Source organism: Miscanthus floridulus, chromosome 3 (assembly GCF_019320115.1).
Source record: "Miscanthus floridulus cultivar M001 chromosome 3, ASM1932011v1, whole genome shotgun sequence".
In the NCBI taxonomy this organism is placed as follows: Eukaryota; Viridiplantae; Streptophyta; class Magnoliopsida; order Poales; family Poaceae; genus Miscanthus; species Miscanthus floridulus.
The window spans coordinates 63,136,494-63,156,752 of record NC_089582.1 but is presented as its reverse complement, the minus strand read 5'-3'; the positions used below and the strand labels follow the sequence as shown (position 1 = coordinate 63,156,752).

Genomic DNA, 20,259 nt, shown 5'->3' with positions numbered 1-20,259 from the left:
GAGCTTGGACAGGTGCGGGCGGACGTGCTTCATGTAGGCGACGCACCCGAACACCTTAAGGAAGTGAACGAGCGGCTTCTTCCCATACCACGCCTGGTACATTGTCTTCCCATCGAGCGCACTGGTGGGTGCTCAGTTGAGGAGTACATTGGTCTGCACCACCTCACCCCAGAAGTGGCCAGGCATGTCGCGCGTGCATAGGATGCTTCTTGCCATCCCCACAATCATTTGGTTTTGGCATTCCACAACACCATTTTGTTGTGGCGAGTATGGTGCCGAGAAGTCATGTTGGATTCCTTCTCCTGCACAGTGTTCACCAAACTCGACTGAGGTGAACTCACCACCATTATCAGTGTAGAGCACTTTTAGCTTCTTGCCGGTCTCGCGCTCGACATGGGCCTGGAACGCCATGATCGCCGCTGGTGCATCTCCCTTCGTGCATAGGAGCATGAGCCACTCATTAATGAGTAGCAGGAAGTAGACGTTCCCGGCCAGGGTTGGTGGCAAGATCAGGCCGCAAAGGTCACCATGGACCAGCTCAAGCTCCTCCTGAGCCTAGTACTTTACAGCCTAGGGAAATGGTGCCCGCTTCTGCTTTGCTAAGACGCACTCCTTGCAGACTTGCTCGATGAGATCGATCACCGGCAGTCCCTTCACAAGATCCTCGGGTCCCAGCTTGCACAGCGACTGGAAGTTGAGGTGCCCATACCATTCATGCTAGCGCCAGGCAATGTTGCCGACATGAGCGGTGAGGCTCACCGGGGCAGCGATGTTTGTGTTGAGGTAGTAGAGCTGGCTCGGTGAGCGGTGCACCTTCGCAAGGAGTTGACACCGCAGGTCGAAGAGGTGCAGGATGCCAGATTTGATGTCAACCTTGAACCCATCCTCATCCATCTGGCCAATGCTGATGATGTTCGTGGTGAGGCACGGGATGTAGTAGACCCCATCAAGGTGACAATGTTCATCGGTCTTGCAGCCGAAGAGAACAGTGCCCTTCCCTTCAATGGTGACCACCAACCCATCACTGAACTTGATAGTTCCAGTGATGGCGGTGTTCAGCTTGGCGAAGATGTTCTGCGACCCCATCATGTGGTTCGTTGCACCGGTGTTGAGCACCTAGTGGCAAGGTCCCACGGCCTCCTTCTCTTCCTCGTTGTTGAGGTGGAGGAGGACGTTGTGTTCATCGAGGTGGACCCGGGTCTACGGATCAACGGCAGGTGGCGTCGGCCTTAGAAGTGAAGGGGACTTGGGCGACGTGGTTACCTCAGTTTCCGCCGTGATGTATATAGCGCCCCTTCGTCTTCTTCGGCCTACGTGATGTGGGTTACGTTCTTCTTCTTCCCATGGCAGTCTTCGGTCTAATGGACAGTTTTGCCGCAGTTCTTGTAGTGATCACTGGGTGGTGGCCTCCCGCCACCAGCGTTCCCGGCGCCCATGTTCTGGCCATCGCGAACATCATGTAATGAGGATCCTACACTACCACACCTGCATCTGCGCCCTCGATGCTTCCTGTGGTTGCTAGAGCCTATGCTCCCGCCGAAGTTCTCCTGCTCATGGCATGCCTTATGGTGGGTGTCCCAGTCCTCCTCGCAGAGCATCAGGCGCCCCATGGCGTCCGTGACCTACTTTGGCTTGGTTAGCTCCTCGAAGACGCGTAGCCTCCTAATCACCTCCTCAACTATGATGTTGTTCAAGTCGAGGAACATCTCGAGGGAGACTGCTACCTGATTCAGCCGATTGGGACCACCTGTAGCAACTTCTTTACTACCTCAACGTTGGTGATGTTGTCGCCGAGGGAGCGAAGATTGTTGGCGAGGGTGTTGATGCGGATGCCGAACTCATCGATGGACTCTGTTGGAACTGGAGGTGACCACCGACTTCACGATCTTGGAGCTGGCTTACAGCCGGCCCGGCTCGTTACCACGAGCCTACGCTCCCACATGTCACAGGTCCACCGGAGCTACAACATATAAGGCCTTTGGGCCTTACTCAACCCAAAAGACTAGCCTGATATGTGGGGGCTTCTTCCGCCTTATATGTTGTGCTCCCCCACCATCGCTACATGATGTGGGACTCATGTAGCGATGGCAGGGGAGCATAACATATAAGGCGGAAGAAGCCCCCACCTATCAGGCTAGTCTTTTAGGTTGAGTAAGGCCCAAAGGCCTTATATGTGGTAGCTCCGGTGGACCTAGGACCTGTGGGAGCGCAAGCTCGTGGTAACAAGTTGGGCCGGCTGTAAGCCAGCTCCAAGATCGTGAACTCGGTGGTCACCACCGGTTCCAACAATTGGTATCATGAGCCCATGGTAAAAAAAGCTAAACCCGATAAAAAAATCTCGAGCATCACACATATGGCGGGGGCACCCCGATGTGTGACTAAGGGGGAGATTGTTGGGGTTTTGTCCCACATCGTGTAGCGATGGTGGGGGAGCACAACATATAAGGTGAAAGAAGCCCCCACCTATCAGGCTAGTCTTTTGGGTTGAGTAAGGTCCAAAGGCCTTATATGTTGTAGCTCCGTTGGACCTGGGACCTGTGGGAGTGCAGGCTCATGGTAAGGAGCTGGGCTGGCTGTAAGACAGCTCTAAGATCGTAAACTCAGTGGTCACCACCGGTTCCAACAGACTCACCTTCCTTGAAGGTGATGTTGCTGAAGTCCCAGTGGAGCTGCTGCGCGCTGGCCTCACGAGCGCGTTCATCCCCGATCCACATATTCTTGACTGCGTCCTAGGCCTCCTTCACCATGTCCTTCCTGGCAAGAGTGCTCTAGAGCTCGGAGGGCACCGAGTGTAGGAGACCTGCCATCGCATGTTGATTGTCGTGGTGGTGATACTTCTTAACGACTAGTGGAGGAATTCCACAAGCACACAGAACTATCGCGTAGCATTTCGCTCGGTGAGTACCGAGTGTTAAATTTATATTTTTTCCATAGGAAGGAAGAAGGCTAGAACTTATATTTATTGGTAGGATTGCTAAGGGAAAGCCTAAGTGTATCCTAGGTAGGTAAACGATAATGAGTGGGTTGTGTATGAACTACCTACTAAACTACTAAACAAGCTACACTAGAGATAGCTAGGTGGGAGAGCGAGCGATTTATCTTTCAGAGACTAAGGATAAATAAATGACTAGGAGAAATGCACTAGTAGTTCAGGGCACAACCCGCCTAACAACTAGGATAGTTAAATAGACAAGGTCTGCCACGAGCCCTACGATTTAATTACTAGACCTAACGTGGTGGAATACAGAGAATGGACAAGGCTGTCACCACTTGCCACCTACCACAATCTATCCGGAGGCCTAGCCGTATCCACATGTAATCTATAGCCTAAGCACCTCACTTAATCTATAGGCTTACTACTTCAATCCGAGCTCTGATGAAATGAGATCAAAGCACCCTAACTAGATGGTGGAACCAATACTAACGAAAGACTACTAATAATAAGATAACATATGCTGCTAATGTCAAACAATAAGCACCTAAGCTCACTAATGATGAACAATAACGAACAAGTACTTTAGTAAAGCAAAGCAATAATACTAGAATAAAGTACAACAAATAAAGTACTGAATAAAGTAAATGCTAAATAAAAGAATTACAAAAGAGCTATACCAGACCTAGAAGACTCTTCTAGACTCTGTTGACGGTCACCAACATCAATATATCCTACATATATACGTAATTCCATCACTAAACATAGGAATAGGGGTTTAAACTAATAAATTTCATGAGTTTTGATGAATCTGTGTTTGCAGGAGGATTTAATCAGAAAACCATCAAGGAAGACTTATTCATCAAAGTAAATCATGTTTATCCACGATAGTACCGACTTGGGAAGACTCTTGAACACTCTAGAAGGCAACCCACTGAAGCAGACCTCGAGGGGATAACATATGGGGCCAGCCGGCCTACTGACCCCACATGTCAGCCTCTCCTTCGGACGTCAGTTCTCCACTGCCTTAAAGATCATATCTACATCGTTCTTTTAAGTCAGTTTGATCCGAGGGTTCAGGATTGATGGCTCCCCATATATATAGCAGCCCCTACCCCCCTCCCTAAGGCCATCCTAAAACCCTAATTCATATCCTTGTCATTAGGATCAGAGCCAGCAATCAAGAGAAGATTAGTCCTCTAAGTTAGGATCTAGTCTTGTAAATAGAAATAGTGAGGGAAGAGTTTGGAGTAGGTGTCGGCCTATTGGTGCTCTCTCTACGGTTTATACCTTGGCGAAATCAAGTTCTACTTGAGCTTGCTTCTAAAATTTCTCTAGTAATCAACTTCTGATTCAAGTAAGTATCGTGTTTATATTGTTTATCAGGTTCATGATTCTTTTGCGTACTTTATTCTCTTCCTAGGGGGAGTAAACTATTAATCATAAGTGTAAGCATGGTGCATAGACTTGGGTTAATCGTGGATGCAGCCTGCATTCTGGACCAGTGGTAGATTGTGAGTGTGACATTCTTGTTGAGTCCTTTATAGTCAACCTCCCGTCTGTAGGTCAAGGAGGACCCGGTTATTACGGAAAGCATCCTCTACTGGTGTCTTTCCTTAGTAATGTCCCTAGTTGAATAGTAGAAGACATAGCTTACCCAAGTCAGAACTAGAGAACCTTAGTTATTCTGTCTATGCTCCTGTTTATCCTTAACATTGTTATTGCCCCTGTGGATACGATACTTGGAATACTTTCGGGTGAAAGCTACAGCGATATCCGTGCACTTGCAGAACTTTAATCTGTGTGCATCTTAAATATACCAACAAGCTTTCTAGCGCCGTCGCCGGGGAAACGGTTGCTGAATTAACTACGAACCTAGCTTAACTTTGTATCTTTTCTTTTGATTTAATTTTTATTTTAGCATGGATAACACACCTATATATCAATATGCTAAACCCACGAGCGCAAGCCTAGAGCCACCAAAATCTACAGAGCCTATCCTAGCACCTTGTTATGAGTTGTGCCTATGTTTTATAAAAATGATTCGGGAACAATCCTTTTTAGGAGAAGGCGATGAAAACCCATACTCACACCTATAAGAGTTTGAGCAGACCTATGCATGCTTGCATATCACTGGCATGTCGAACAAAACTTTGAGGTGGAAGTTGTTTCCGTTCTCTTTGATGGAAAGAGCTAAATGACGGTATAGACAAACCATAGGAAGTATGCAAGGAAATTGGGAAACGCTATGCTCTAAATTTTGTTTAGCTTTCTTTCCCATCTCTAGAGTTGTCCGCCTTCGATTTGAGGTTCTATCTTTTAAACAAAAAGAACAAGAATCTCTTGGCACGTCATGGACTCATTTTAATGACCTCATCACCACGGACCCTGACCTTGTCATTCAAGACCCTATATTTCTTCAACATTTTTACATGGGCTTAATAAGGATTCCATGAATTTCCTTGATATGGCCTCTAGAGGCGCTTTCCTTCATTTGCCTGCTAGTAAGGCAAGGACTATCCTTGACAAAATTCTTGGACGCATTCCCTACACTAGCATTCATGATGAACTCTCCGAGGAAGATAAGAAGTCATCTCCCGATCAAGAAGGGGAAGTTTTGATAGCCAAATCACAACTATTCCAATCCCAAGATTTAGCTATCAATCTCGAACCGTCAATACCACAGAATCCTTCGAGGGAAGAAGAAATTTCACCTTTGGAAATCCCTGTTGAAATTAAGGATGATCTTTTTAATGCTAATTTTGGGAAAAGTTTAAACTTTCTGCTACATAAGAGACCTTCAAGTGAATATAATTCAAATCCTCTCAAGAAGGGATCTTTTAGAAAGCGTCCTAAATCCAATTCCTATGGGAAACATCTAGAAAAACCCAAGGATGGAATTTCTAGTGAAACCATTGAAGGGGAGCTAAGCCATCTAGAAGCCATTCCTATCCTCTCCCCTTCTATGCCCACATTAGATGCCTCATCTAAACCCATTCTTGACCTCAATGAATCCCCTGATGCTCTTTCTCCTAAGTCTCGTGATGATCCTAGAAATCCACTAAGACAACTAAAGCATAGGAGTCATGAAGACCACAAGGATGACCAAGAAGAGCAACGACAATGGCTGGAAAATGTTAAGAATTCATATGCCATTGAAGGGATGGACAAGGCTAAAACCTTAAGGATAGAACCCAAACCTGATCCAAAGGGTGAGCTTAAGTCAATCTCCTTAATAAACATGACTCATCAAAGTTTGGAGGAGGCCTTAGACAAGATCAACCCAAGAGTCACCAATCCATGGGAAATTTTGGATAATAAAACGTCCAATGAATGTCATAGGCATAGAATGATGGAGACACTATTTTTGCCTATGGGCATTCATGAAGAATCAACCCTGGAGCTTGAAAAGGAAGATGACATCAATGAGCAAGGAAGCTACTTTATGAACACCTCATCAAATCCATGCTCACGTGAGAAAACTCCTAAATCAATTAGTCTCCCCAACGTTGCCATACATGAGATCTTCAACCCCTCATACTTCCTATTCATAAATTTTTTGAAAGGGTGGTTGTAGACATGTTTGGTTATCATAAATATTGCAGATCTCGTTGTGTGTTGGCATGGATCTTGAGATAGGTACATAAAGATTGGTGTTGGAGGGGAAACCATTTCACCAACTTGAAGTGCAATTTGAAGGTTTCCCAAGGATGAGCTTTTTGTCCTAAACAAGCACTTTTGTGAGATAACATGAGCTTTTGCCTTTTGCTGTAATGCCCTTGTGAAATGAGCATAGAAATATAATTATGAAAATACCCCTTCTGGTATTTTTGTCACTAACCATTCTAGGTTTGAAGCAAAAAGGATGAATGATGATGATGCGAAGTATGTCCAACCAATCATCATGCAACATTGAATCACATTCACACATAAGAGTTCTATCATCCAAACTTGATTTTGTTGCAAAATTCAAGCTGGGGGATAGACTTCCCTAAAAACATCTCTTGCCATTTTGCTAAATTATCTTGGTTGTCTCTACCTTCAAGACATGCTCAATTTGCTAAATAACAATCATGTTCTTTCATCTCCATTTGAGTAAATCTCTATAATGCTTTCATGCTACCTTTGTTTGCTATAGTATATGCTTAGGTTTTAAAGTATTTTTATATACCTTTTAAATTAGGCATGGTGCTTAGTTTAAACTATTTTCCTGAATTAAATTAGACAAGGTGTCTACTTTTATTCTTGAACCAAAAGGTGTGATGATTTTACTTCCAAAGGCTTTTAAATTAAGCATGGTGCTTAGGTTAAAATGCCTTCCTAAATCAAATTAGACGTGGTGTCTAGGTTGATTTTTGAGCTGATAGTATGCTTTAGTAGATGCTGGATATTTTGTTAGACTAACCTCTACAAGAAACTCTCAATTCAATTTTGGTAAGTCATGAGATGAATTAAAATCGGAGATGAAGTAAGGCACATGATGAACTCCAATAACATCACGCAAAGAAGACACAGCTCATGAAGAACTAGATGAATGAATATAAGCTATGCATGTCCATGGTTTGGCATAAATCTGCAAACCCAGCCACCACTGTAGCTATGGAACAAAGAGGAAGAAGACGAGTGCCATAAAACAAGATCTACAATAAAAACACTCTCTCATAGGAAGTGGACGAACTAATCAACAGGTTCAACAAAGTGTCAAAGATCAAAGAGCAAAAAGATAGCACGACGAAAGGATGAGAAAGAAAGGATGCAATTTAGGAGACAAGAAGCTCATGAACAACTCAAGCTACGAGGCTAGCCAAACAAGGAAAACTTCAAGCAAATGGGAAGGACTATCACGAGTCATCTACCATCTGTCATGTGGTGTCATCACGCATCAATGACGAAGGTAACATCCTAAGGTAAATGGTCATTGTTTAAAAAGCTTTTCCTTGATTTGGATATGCACATAAGTAAAAAAGGAACATGTTTGAGTTACAACTTGCTTGATCCAACCTGACTAGCTCAACATGTCTTGCTCTTTAAAGTTTGTTCATAGCACCACTTTCTTGATCTCATGGTCTTAACCAAATGAGCTAAAAATGCACATCTTATTTCTAGAAGATGATAGTCATAATCATGTAAAGATTGATATATTATGTAGAGATAGACAATTCTTCCGTAGGTTAAGCAACTCAATCTTTTCTGTCAAATGTATTTAAATGCTACATTCATGCTCAATCTTTTGATCTTATCACCCATGTTATAATTGAACAAAGCACATAATATCAACTTCATCTTGTTCAATGTGCTTAAGGTTAGAGAAGAATAAATAAAGTTTTGGTTCTGTTGGTGTTTTCCCACCGACAGAGCCCATGCACTTGACCTCTACCTTGTCTTTATGAATAGGACACACTTTAAGCAAAGTATGGGAGAGTCGGTTGATTCCCTAAATTTCTACAAGAAAAAGTTCTAAATCTATTAAACCAAAATCAAAACTCAAAACCAAGATAGGTTTGGTGAAAGAAGGTGTCATCACCATTAGAGGCACCACCACAAGAATCCTTGTCTTCGGAGCGAACCGAGGTGCTCAATCAACGAACTTCACAAGGAGGAGTCCGGTTCGAAGGACTTAAAACACCAAACCCTCATCGAAAGAGCCAGTTTGGGGGAGCAGCACCCCCATGTATCTAGGTAGGTATTTCTTTCCTTTGTTTTATTATTTTAAGTTTGCTTTATATATACATGTTTAAAAAAACTGCAAAACTAAAAACAAAATAAATAGTTATAGTTAGTAGTAATGTGTGATAAAAAATGAAAACAAAATAAAAAAGGGTGTGTCTAGTTTGCTTTAATTTGTTTTTAAGAGCTGAATAAAATAAAAAGGACTCTCTATGATCTCTAAAAATGGAAATGATGAATAGTTGCTCTATTGTAATTCCTTTCAAGTACCTAGTTTTCAGCTTTGAATTCTCCTGAGTTTTGGATAAGATTGTTTTGATATAAAGATTTACTCTGAACTTGAAACTCATGGGTAGCATGTGCTTGATCTAAGTTTAGGTAATTGACGGATATGATATGAGAAGGTCTGAGGTGTTGTTTATCTTGTTCCAAATAACACTAAAGTTCTAAAGATTTATCTTTTGAAAAACATAAAAATGCTACATGATGAGTTCATGTATGACAAAGCTTGAATTCCCATTAGAGCTATACATGTTATTTAGGCTAGGAAAACTTTCACATATATGCTGCTTGCTTTTGCATTGAGTTTTATCAAGCTTTGTGACCCCTATGAGAGATTTGTCATGCTCTTAAAATCAAGATCACGTACACACCACCCAGATATGCACTACTCCTACACTGGGGGTAGGCGCAAAAGCATGCCTTCCATCTAGGTCTACTCAAAAATGTTCTACTCCTACACTAGGAGTGAACAAAAACATGCTTGATAGGTTTTCCATCCACCAAATAATTGCTCCAAGTTCTTGTTGATATCTCTCTCAAAGTTTTGTTGTAGAAGAGACATGGGGCTATGCAAAAGTTATTCATAAAAAAAGAGTTGAAAAAAAATGGACACAAAAGTGTCCAAGATATTGAAAACAATGGGTGCTTAGATGCCCACCTAAAAAAAAGAAAGAGATGAATAAGATAGTCCCTGTTCTCTAGCAAATGTTTCCAAGTTTCAAAAGAGAGATAAGTTTTCAAGGAGCAAAGTAGAATTAGGATTCCACCATATATCCAACACATATATCCACACACATGCACATCAGGATTTGATTGTATGATGCATCTCTCTTTGGATTTGTTGTTTGACTTTACAATATATGCATTGCAAGTATGCTCTAGCTTCTCCCTACCTATGAACTCCACATAAGCCTTAGTGGTAGGAAGAAAAAGGCACAACAAGTTATGCCATGGTGAGGATCCACAAATACCATATATATTGAGAGACTTGAGAGTGTCATACAATGGATTCTCTGACTTTTATTTTGAAAACTTATAAAAACTCCGAAACAATAGTCGAACAAAGAACTTGAGACATAGTGCTTGACTTGATCATTTTGTCTTTCTATTGCTCAAGACCCAAGTGAAGGTGAAGAAGCCCCAGGGTTGAAGGTAATATGGGTAACTTCGAAAGTCAGATCGGTTTATTCTAATCCGGAGGAGAATTTTTGATTGAACGTCTGTGTACTTTTGAGGCGTGAAAGCATTATAGCAACTCCTGATCCATTGCTAAGTTTAGCTTTGCTTAGGGAGTGGCAAAGGGTAAGCTTGGGGGAGCTTGTTGACAGTCACTAACATCAATCATAAACCATCAACATATTCTACATATATACTTAATTCCATCACCAAACATAGGAATAGGGGTTTAAACTAATAAACTCCATGAGTTTTAGTGAATATGTGTTTGTAGGAGGATTTAATCAGAAAATAGTCAAGGGAGACCTATTCATCAAAGTAAATCATGTTTATCCATGACGGTACCGACTTGGGAAGACTCTAGAACACTCCAGAAGGCAACCCACCAAAGCATACCTCGAGGAGATGACATGTGGGGCCAACCGGCCCCACCTATAGGCCGGCCGGCCTACTGACCCCACATGTCGGCCTCTCCTTCGGACGTCGGTTCTCCACCGCCTTAAAGATCATATCTACACTGTTCTTTTAAGTCGGTTTGATCCGAGGGCTCACAATTGATGGCTCCCCCTATATATAGCAGCCCTTACCCCCCTCCCTAAAGCCATCCTAAAACCCTAATTCATATCCTCATCATCAGGATTAGAGCCAGCAATCAAGAGAAGATTAGTCCTCCAAGTTAGGATCTAGTCTTGTAAATAGAAATAGTGAGATAGAGAGTGAGGGAAGAGTTTGGAGGAGGTGTCGGCCTATCCGTGCTCTCTCTACGGCTTGTACCTTGGTGGAATCAAGTTCTACTTCAGCTTGCCTCTAAGATTTCTCTAGTAATCAACTTCTGATTCAAGTAAGTATCGTGTTTATATTGTTTATTAGGTTCGTGATTCTTTTGAGTGCTTTATTCTCTTCCTAGGGGGAGTAAAGTATTAATCGTAAGTGTAAGCGTGGTGCATAGACTTGGGTTAATCATGGATGCACCCTGCATTCCAGACCAGTGATAGATCATGAGTGTGACATTCTCGTTAAGTCCTTTGTAGTCCACCTCCTATCTGTAGGACAAGTAGGACCCGGTTACTATGGAAAGCATCCTCTGCTGGTGTATTTCTTTAGTAATGTCCCCAGTTGAACAGTAAAAGACATAGCTTACCCAAGTCAGAACTAGAGAACCTTAGTAATCCTCTCTACGCTCATGTTTATCCTTGACCTTGTTACTACCCCTAGTTAAGTTAGACTGTAGTTAATCTCACACGTTTCCCTATGGATACGATACTTGGAATACTTCTGGGTGAAAGCTACAGCGGTATCCGTGCGCTTACAAAACTTTAATCTGTGTGCGTCTTAAATATACCAACAGACTCTGAGAGAAGCTCTGCTCTTGCTCTACTTCCACTACTAGATTACTACTGTAAAGCCAAGCTAAGCTAGAGAGCTTGGAGAAGCTTGGAGAGCTTGGAAATGAATGGGGGCACTTCTCCACCGAGCTCCACACCCTCTATTTATAGTATAGAGTGAGGAGGGTACTTGTAGGTAGCCAGGAGGTCGGTGGCCACCCCAGGGTGCTGGGCGGCGGCTAGGGGCGCCGGCCGTTTCTAGGATGCACCGCCTTTACATCATACGGTGCTGGTTGGCTCTCAAAGGTGGTTGTAGGAGTGGCATGTGCGAAGATTTGGACAGGAGGTCGGTTGGAGGCCTCCAAGCCTATGACAGTGGGCTGGTGGATCCGCGTCAACTCAATCTTGTCCATTGGTTGAAACCGACTTGGATCAACGCTTGACAATGCTTCTGGAGCAGCTCCCATGGATTGGTGACATGGCAGGGCCACTTGTGGGGATGGGCGCTGCCCTTGTGGGACCAGGCAGCGTGGCCAAGTGGGCCCAAGGCCCCCTACCACATCCGCTTGCTCCCTATGTTCATATTTGTCGCCATTTTGGCCCATTTTTGCTATAATTTCCTGCATATAAATAATTCTACAAGCACAAGTGAAACTAGGTGAATTATAAACAAAATGCAACATGTATGATGATGATTTACCTCACTTTATCATACTTTTGGGTGAAATATTGATGGTCAAAATGGGTGTTAGTGACCGTCAACAGTGGTCGTCGGCGTCGTCGTGCTTCTCCCTGGCGTCGTGGCAAACGACGTCCCAGACGCCGAGCGTGTGGAAATTCACCATCATCACCAATGCCCATTCCAGATAGTTAGTCCATGTGAGCATCGGCCATGCGACGTTGGCGGACGGCCTCTCGATGATGCGCTCGATGACGCACGGGCTGGTGTCCCGGGTGCGTGATCAGCGGTTGTTGGAGCGGCCGCGACGTCGTGGTGGCGAGCGCAATGTCGCAAGGGTCTTCTTCTCGCCAGAGCCATCACCAGTGAGCGCCTTCTTGGATGGCGATAGCGACATGGAAACGGTGACAGCGCAACCTCGGCTTCGATACCAATTAACAGAATCCCGGTGACAGAAGAGAGAGGCATTAGAACACACATGATCATAGGTGGACACAAGTATTTGGTGCTGCAAAGCGGCAGCGTTTTCTGTTGATCGAACTTGAATATAAACTAAGTACATGCAGTGTTACCATAGTTTTAAATAGCAGGCTATTGAAAATAGAGGTAACTTTTTTCAATAGCTATAAGGCTAACAGATAGCGTTTTTATAAAGAAAACATGAAAAACACCAATAATTGATGAAAAAAACATGGTAAATATGAAATTCGATGAACACAAATATGTTTCTAAGGTTCCACAAGTCTAGATAACATTACTAATATGACATTACAACATGGTTCATGAAAGTCCAGTGTTTAATTATCCAAAATACCAAATTAGTAGCAAATGATAAGTAGGAAATAACAAATTAAATTATCAAAATCTATTAGTGATGGCAAAATCTAAAATAGCGCCGCTATTTGAACACTAAAGCTATGCAATTAGCGGGGCTATAGCACACAATAGCGGTTAAAGTTGGCATAGCGGCATAAATAGAAATAGCTTAGCGTTGAGGCTCTCTGGCCGTTAGCCCACTATTTTTTTTCTATGAATGTTACATGGCCAAGAATGACCGAGAGGATCACGGCATGCTCATGCTTGGTCGCTGCCATCCCATCACCCTGGGCCGTGCCATGGAGAGAGCGCGTCATGCGCGCCTTGCGTGCCAGCCACAAAGAGCCAGAGCGCAGTCAGCAACTAGCTAAGATTATGCATCAACTAAGTGCGGCATGCTCAGGGCTTATTCAAACAGCTGCTACCTCGCCTATTTCCTTTTCTTCCTGATCAACCTCTCCCCTACCCGAGATGTTGTTCTTCTGGTCATGGCATAGGAGAAAGAAAGAGGAGAAAATAAAGGAGAAGAGTGAAGAAGAGAGGATTAGGGCTTGCTGCCGCCGTCGTCGTCGCTCATCGCGCCGTTCTTCCCTAAACCTGGTTCGACGTCGTCTCCTCTCTTAGTTTTGCCCTCGATTTCTTGTTCCCTCACTGTCCGTGATGGTTACCCTACGTGCAACGTAGATCGGGACGAAGAACCGGTCCTAGCGGCGTAGATCGATGTAAGGGGGATAAGAGAACGGAAGGAAGGAGCAGATCGCCGGGGGTTGGTCATTGTGCTCACTGCGGTTGCCCAAGGTGAGATGCCGAATTCTAACCCACTTATTTGGATCAACTTTTGTGGATCTGAATCATCTAATTAGAAGGGGTTTAATTGCCCGAAATTAATCTCGTCCATATCTGAAATCCCATCAAAGTGTGCAGTTCCTGTTCATCCTCGTTTTAGGGTATCTTAATTGCATGAACAAATTTTGCCACTGTGGACAAAGTTTTAGATGACTTAAATACCTTTCTTTTGACACCACGATCACCCTCATAGCCTCTGTAGTTTTGGAGATATGATGGTTTTAATAAGGCTGTTTTGTAGTGACGAGAATCTGGATTGTTTTAGATCCATTCAGTTTTTGGCCCTCATAATGAATGAATTTGTTATTTTTGTCTAAATAGAAGTTGTAGGGTTTTTCTTAATCTTTCTATGCTGTTATAGAACACAATTTTAGGATAAGTATATCTCCAGTTATGAATTTTATAATCTCGCTGTCCTGGTCTGATTGTTAGAAAAGTTCAGTCATGTTAAGAGGATGTTTAGGCTATCTTGGATAACTCTTATGCCGAATATTATAATACCAAAGTTGTATATAATGAAGTTTTGTACCATCTGGTAGATTTTGAGAATTTTTTAATGTTTAGTTTAATGTATATAAAAAAGAGAAGAGACAGTGCTGCTGTCACGATCGGTAGTGAAATGGTAGATGCTTGAACGACGGGTTTGGGGACGTTCTAGTGTGTTATTTGTTGTTTATACATGTTGGTATGATGATGTTAGTACTGAGGTTGGCTTGTGACCAAATTGGTGCGGTAAGTACTAGTACAACAACGCACGTTGATGAGCAATGTGGTTGCAGCCCTCACTCCCTCTTCTTGGGACGTGTGGGTACAAGTAAAGTCATGCATTACATTACATCATTCGCATTTGCATTTACACTTTGAAGTATATTTATATTTCTATGAAGCAATTGATGTATCTTTTATTTTGCTATTTAAATTTGATGATTAAACAAACTGTGATTTAAATAGCTTAGTTAAGGTAGTTTGCTTGTTGAGGTTTTCCATAAACCTCCTACGCTTGTTCCCTCATCTCAGGTACATAAGCTCAAGGATGCTTGGCGGGATGGGAGTAGCATGCACAGATGTTGTACACTTCAAACAATCACATATTTTTGTAACTTGGTTGTAGACTCATTTTTATGTTGTAACAAATGTCTAAGGTTTGTTGGTTACGTTTGAGGATGCCTCTTCTTATGTTATTGTAGGAGACTTAATTTAATGCTTAATCTAGATGACGTGTTTTTGCTTCTGCATATTCTGTTGTTGTAGTGTAGTGTGGTAATTTTATAGAGGATTGTTGTGTTTTTTTTCTAGGGTGTCACAAAGATGTACGGTCAAATAAGAGGTCTGAAAGTAAAAAACATTTTTTTTTGGAACTGAAGGAGTAGCTAGCAAATTATTTGAGACCCAGGTAGAAAGGAAGGAAGCTATGACCAAGTATTCGAGTTTCCTGCAAGCAAACCACCGATCGAGGAACTGCGTGGAAACTAGTTGCCAAGTATTCGAGTATTTTCTCTCACAAACGTCGGCGGCTGGCCGGGATTGATATTTTGTCGGATTGCCTTTGTTTCCATTGAAGAAGTCTACTGTATTCCTTCCGCCGGACCGAGAAAACGCATGGAGATTGACGGACAGAACATAACATCAGGCTGTGTTTAGTTCCTAAAAGTTTCCAAAAAGTGCTATAGTAGTTATCACATCGAATTTTATGATACGTGCATAGAACATTAAATATAGACGAAAAAAAACTAATTGCACAGTTTGGTTGAAAATCACGAGACAAACATTTTAAACCTAATTAATTCATGATTGAACATTAATTACCAAATAAAAACGAAAGTGCTACGGTAGTCAAAATCCCAAATTTCACGAAAACACACCGTGAATGGCCGCGCAAAATCCAAAAAGGCACGCGAAATTCCCGTGCATGGCTACTCGTGCGCGCATATACAGACGGCAGCATGCCGCAGGTCATGTCACACAGTCACTGCAACTAGTGAGCACATCTCATGCCATGCATATATTGCCAAGGTCGACGATGACTAAGCCCTTGTTTAGTTCGCAAAATTTGGATTTTGGGTTACTGTAGTACTTTCGTTTTTATTTGTCAAATAATGTCCAAACATTGACTAATTAGGCTTAAAACGTTCGTCTCGCAATTTCCCACCAAACTGTGCAATTAGTTTTTCTTTTCGTCTACATTTAATGCTCCATGCACGGACCGTAAACATTCGATGTGACAGGTACTGTAGCAACTTTTTGGATTTTAGGGTGGAACTAAACAAGGGCTAAACTCTCCAAATCAATTTTCTCTTAATAAAAATGGAGTCACTTGTATTAGAACCTGAACCGGCCCCTTGCTACTACTGTACACATTATCGTAGGCGTCCGTTTTGGCTTTTCGGAGGTGGGAAGGGCGTGTCTTCGGCTCAATGCCACTGTTAATCGCGCTTTCCAGAGGTGGTTTAGTAGTACTTTTCAGCGAATGAACAGTATTTTTTCTCACAACAAATCAACATAAGCATCAGTATAAGCCAAATTTCAGTAAAACGAATAGGGCCGTACAGTAGTATTTTTCATCAAATGAACATTATTTTTTCTCACAACAAATCAGCATAAGCATCAGTATAAGCCAAATTTCAGTAAAACGAATAGGGCCGTACCTCCATTAATTTAACGGAGACGGTCGACTTGGGTCATTAACGGAGGTGTAGTTCCTATAACGATGTCCGCTATGTTAAGAAGTTAACGGAGACGGTCGGCTTAAAGCGTCTATCTCCGTTAATAGAGAATTAATTGAGGTGGTTGCCTTAGGTCAGCCAGTGGGAGGGTGTTCATTAACGGAGACGGCACCTAATATGTCCTTCTCCATTAATGTTTGGCCAATGTCCCACAAAATCATTATGTAGTAGTGTCTTTTATAAACACTTGGGTAATGTGTGACCAAAGTATATCTATCACTGGGTATTCAATCCTCATAACAAGATGAAGTCCAATGAATGCGTCTATTCTTTACTTTATTAAGAGTTTGAAGATGAGCTAGAAATTGAAGATATATATAGACAACCTTTGGCGAATTGTTTGATGAGTTTGAAATTAAAGTCAATACTACTTTTCAAGGATAGTGCACATAGGAAACCAACACTAACTCGGACGAAAAGCATTGTAGCTAGCAAACTGCCTATGGAAATCTATTTTAGGATCGGTTCTCTTAATTAGGACAACCGTCCCTAGAAATATATCTATTTTTAGGGATGGTTGTTTTAAAAAAACCACCCTAAAAATGTGGTTTTTCAGGGATGGTTCTCTTAAGATCTTCCATTGAAAACATGTATTTTAGAGGCGGTTTACTAAAGGAACCACCCCTAAAAAACCTTTTATAGGGACTATTGAATTAGTGAGCTGCCTCTAAAATACTCCTTGCAAAAAACGATTTTCTTCCTTGCACGATCTATACAAACTACTGTAGATGTGCCATTTTTTAGCCCATTTGGAGGCAAAAATTTGCAAAAAAGAGTGGAGAGAGGTTTTCCCCTTGAAATCTTTGAAAGAGTTGGCTCTAAGAGGTAAGATTAGGCCATCCTTAATGTCTTTTCAAAAATTTATGTACATTTGTTGCTTAATTAGGGTTTCCATCTAGAGAGGGAAGGATTGCTAAGTTTCATTTTTCATATCAATTTAGGCCGAATTTTTTTTGCCAAACTTATGGAGTAGGGTCCGGTTATCCAGGAACTCAAATGTGATACAAATACTAGTTCCAGGAGGCTAGTAACACATTTATTACATCAGATAAGTCTCAGCGCAGCGCAGTACTCTCGACAAGCGTGGGCAATGAAGACATGCCACAAAGAGAAGTAACCACAACATAACATAGGTCCAGCAACCCAGAAACAAAGTTCGCTAATACACATCTGGGCGAACCCCAATGTCACAGGCTTAGTTGGGTGCAAACACGACCTTATTCATACGCCACTTCAGGGATGAAATCTGAATCTTCCTCTGTTCAACAAAGCAAGGGTGAATACAAAGTACTTAGCAAATCCAACCTTACCCTACGGAAGGGATAACAATATATACATATGGACATATGAAGGATAAGGCTTGGTTCATTTGCATAAAGCTATCTTTTTGACACATGCAAGGTTTCACTTTATAAATATCTTTGCAAAAGATATATATTTTCCATATATAATAGTATTTATGAAAAAGGGGTTGATCACAATTTTAAGTGTTGCTGAACCCTTTGTTCCACAACACATGGTAGACAACCATTCATTTCTAAAATCACACCCACTCTCATGTTTCCACTCATCCCAACCCATCTAGTTGTTAAAACCAAACCATAACATGTCCGAGACCACGGACACGACTATCCGGATAAATTTTACACTATGCAGAGGTTGTATACTTTTACCATAAGTAGGATACCATAACTTAACACCGTCATCAAGCACAGATCCATCAAAGCCATTACCCTCCATAGCTAAGTACTGAGGTTCAGCACAGGAACACTAAGCCAAGGTCCTCATAGTATAATAATAGAGCTCATTTCATTTATAATTCATCAAATTCCACATATATATATCTTAGTGTCCCGCTACACACCTGCCTCCAGATGATTGTCATACCAACTAGGAGGATTTAGACTAAGCCTTGCTACATACAAGATCGAGTGGCTATACGATAAAATGAGTTAGACAAGATAAATCATCAACTCAGTCCTTAATTAAGACAAGATGGATATCTTCACGCTTAACCACAAAAGGTACAAACCAGAACACCGCGACATCCCACAAAAGGAACATCGATCTCTAGGGTAATCACCATCTACAACTTATTCATTAACCCTTTCAAAATACGCACATTTTATCCTCACAATTCACACGGTTTTCCATTTAAAATATTGTATTTGAGAAAAATATAGTGTTGAGTATCCATGATGAATTCCAAATCCTAAGCATACTAAATAACAATATTTCGCCGTAGCGTAACATTTATTCCTAAGTTTGAACAAGGCATTTATCAGCTAATATCAATTCAAGATGGCTATCCAAACGGGTCTTAGCAAAGCAGTGAAAATACTTTGTATGTATAATCATATATGCAATATTTAAAATGGCTTGTTAAAAATAGGAGCAACATGCATCGGAATAGGTTGGACTTGCCTCCGTCGGCGTCCTCGGCAAATTCCTGCTGGCAGTTTGGATCCTCGGCGTCGAACTCGTGGTACTGGCCTCCAAACTCATCCTGACCTCCGAGATCGTTGTTCGTTTCCTCGGTCACTCCATCAGCGCCTCGGTCACTCCATCAGCTAACGACGAGCAAACAACCAAAACAGGCAAACAAACACATATAATATTCACATAAATTCAAATTAGCTCTAAAAATTATGAAACTTCATGGATGGATAGAGTTTGATTTTAGATGAATTTAGAAAGAAAAAGTGATGAATCGGAGGTGGTATGGTGGAGATTTTTTTTTTTTGCGAACAATATGATGGAGATATTAACTGTGCGAGGTGGTCGTTAATTAAATCGAAGGAAAATAATGAATGAACATACGGAGTAATTGGCTGTTTTGGGCTTCACGTCATGCCCACTGGGCTGCGGCTTGCTTGAGTGTGGCGCTAGCATTTTGGGTCAGAAATAACAGAGGGAGAGAGACACGGGAGACAGGGCAGAGAGGCAGAGCAGCGAACAACGTTTCGGGCGTTCGTGCTCCCCGTCTCGCCGCCATGGCTGGCTGCTGGAGCTCGGCTAGCGGGTGCTTTTGGCCACCGTTCTCAAATTCGAGAACACGGGGAGGGCGAGGAGAGATTGGGGATGCATGGAGGCTACCCACCTTGGTCTATTGCAGCTCGAGGGAGGAGATCGGCCGGGCGAGCTTGAGCTCGGGAAACAGAGAGTCGGAGAAGAAGAGGGACCGAGGGAGGAAGCTGCGGCGCTGGTGGCTTTGGCAGCTTGGGGCGGTGGCGAGAAGCGGCTCGGGCTGCCATTTTATAGGCCGGAGGAGGGTGGTTGGATGGCGAGCACAGCAACTCGCCTTCAATGGCGGCACTGCAGGCCCGTGTCGGCTTGCGAGCGTCGCTTGCTCGCGATGACGGTGGCGCTGAGGCGACGGAGCGTGCAGGCGGAGTGATGGCGTGGAAGAGGTGAGTGGAGCAGGGCGGCGTGCCTGTCTTGCTGCAGCGGGTGGCGATGGTGTAGCCAACTTGCTCTTCCGCGGTTCAGGGCGATGGGACGACGCGAGCAGGGGCTGTGCGGCGTGTAACGGGGAAGGTGAAACTGGACGTGAACACGTGGTGGCGAGCTCAGCTGCCTGGATGCGTGCTTGCCGCTTGCTGGGCTGCTTGTACGAGTGCAATGAATTCGCACGCTGCGTGGTGTCTGCTGCTGCTAGTGTTGCATGCGTGTCTGCTGCTGGAATGCATGTATATTTGCGCTGCGTGCTGGTTCAACAGAAGGGAGAGGGAGATGGGGGAGGAGAATGGGTCCCACGGCACAAACAGGCGAGGCGAGGTGGTGGGACCAACGTGTCGTGGAGCACCACAGGCG

General features: G+C 43.0%; 2 long non-coding RNA genes across 2 annotated transcripts; one reads left to right on the top strand and one right to left on the bottom strand.

Moving 5' to 3' along the window:
- Positions 1-13,310: 13,310 nt before the first annotated feature.
- LOC136545873 (uncharacterized) lies at positions 13,311-15,008 on the top strand. The gene is made up of 3 exons (XR_010781177.1): positions 13,311-13,477; positions 13,562-13,675; positions 14,741-15,008. It is a non-coding gene; the product is annotated as an uncharacterized lncRNA (long non-coding RNA).
- A 2,440-nt stretch (positions 15,009-17,448) lies between these two features.
- On the bottom strand, positions 17,449-19,904 carry LOC136545872 (uncharacterized). The gene is made up of 3 exons (XR_010781176.1): positions 19,547-19,904; positions 18,871-19,016; positions 17,449-17,704 (listed from the first exon to the last, which is right to left on the bottom strand). It is a non-coding gene; the product is annotated as an uncharacterized lncRNA (long non-coding RNA).
- Positions 19,905-20,259: the final 355 nt, after the last annotated feature.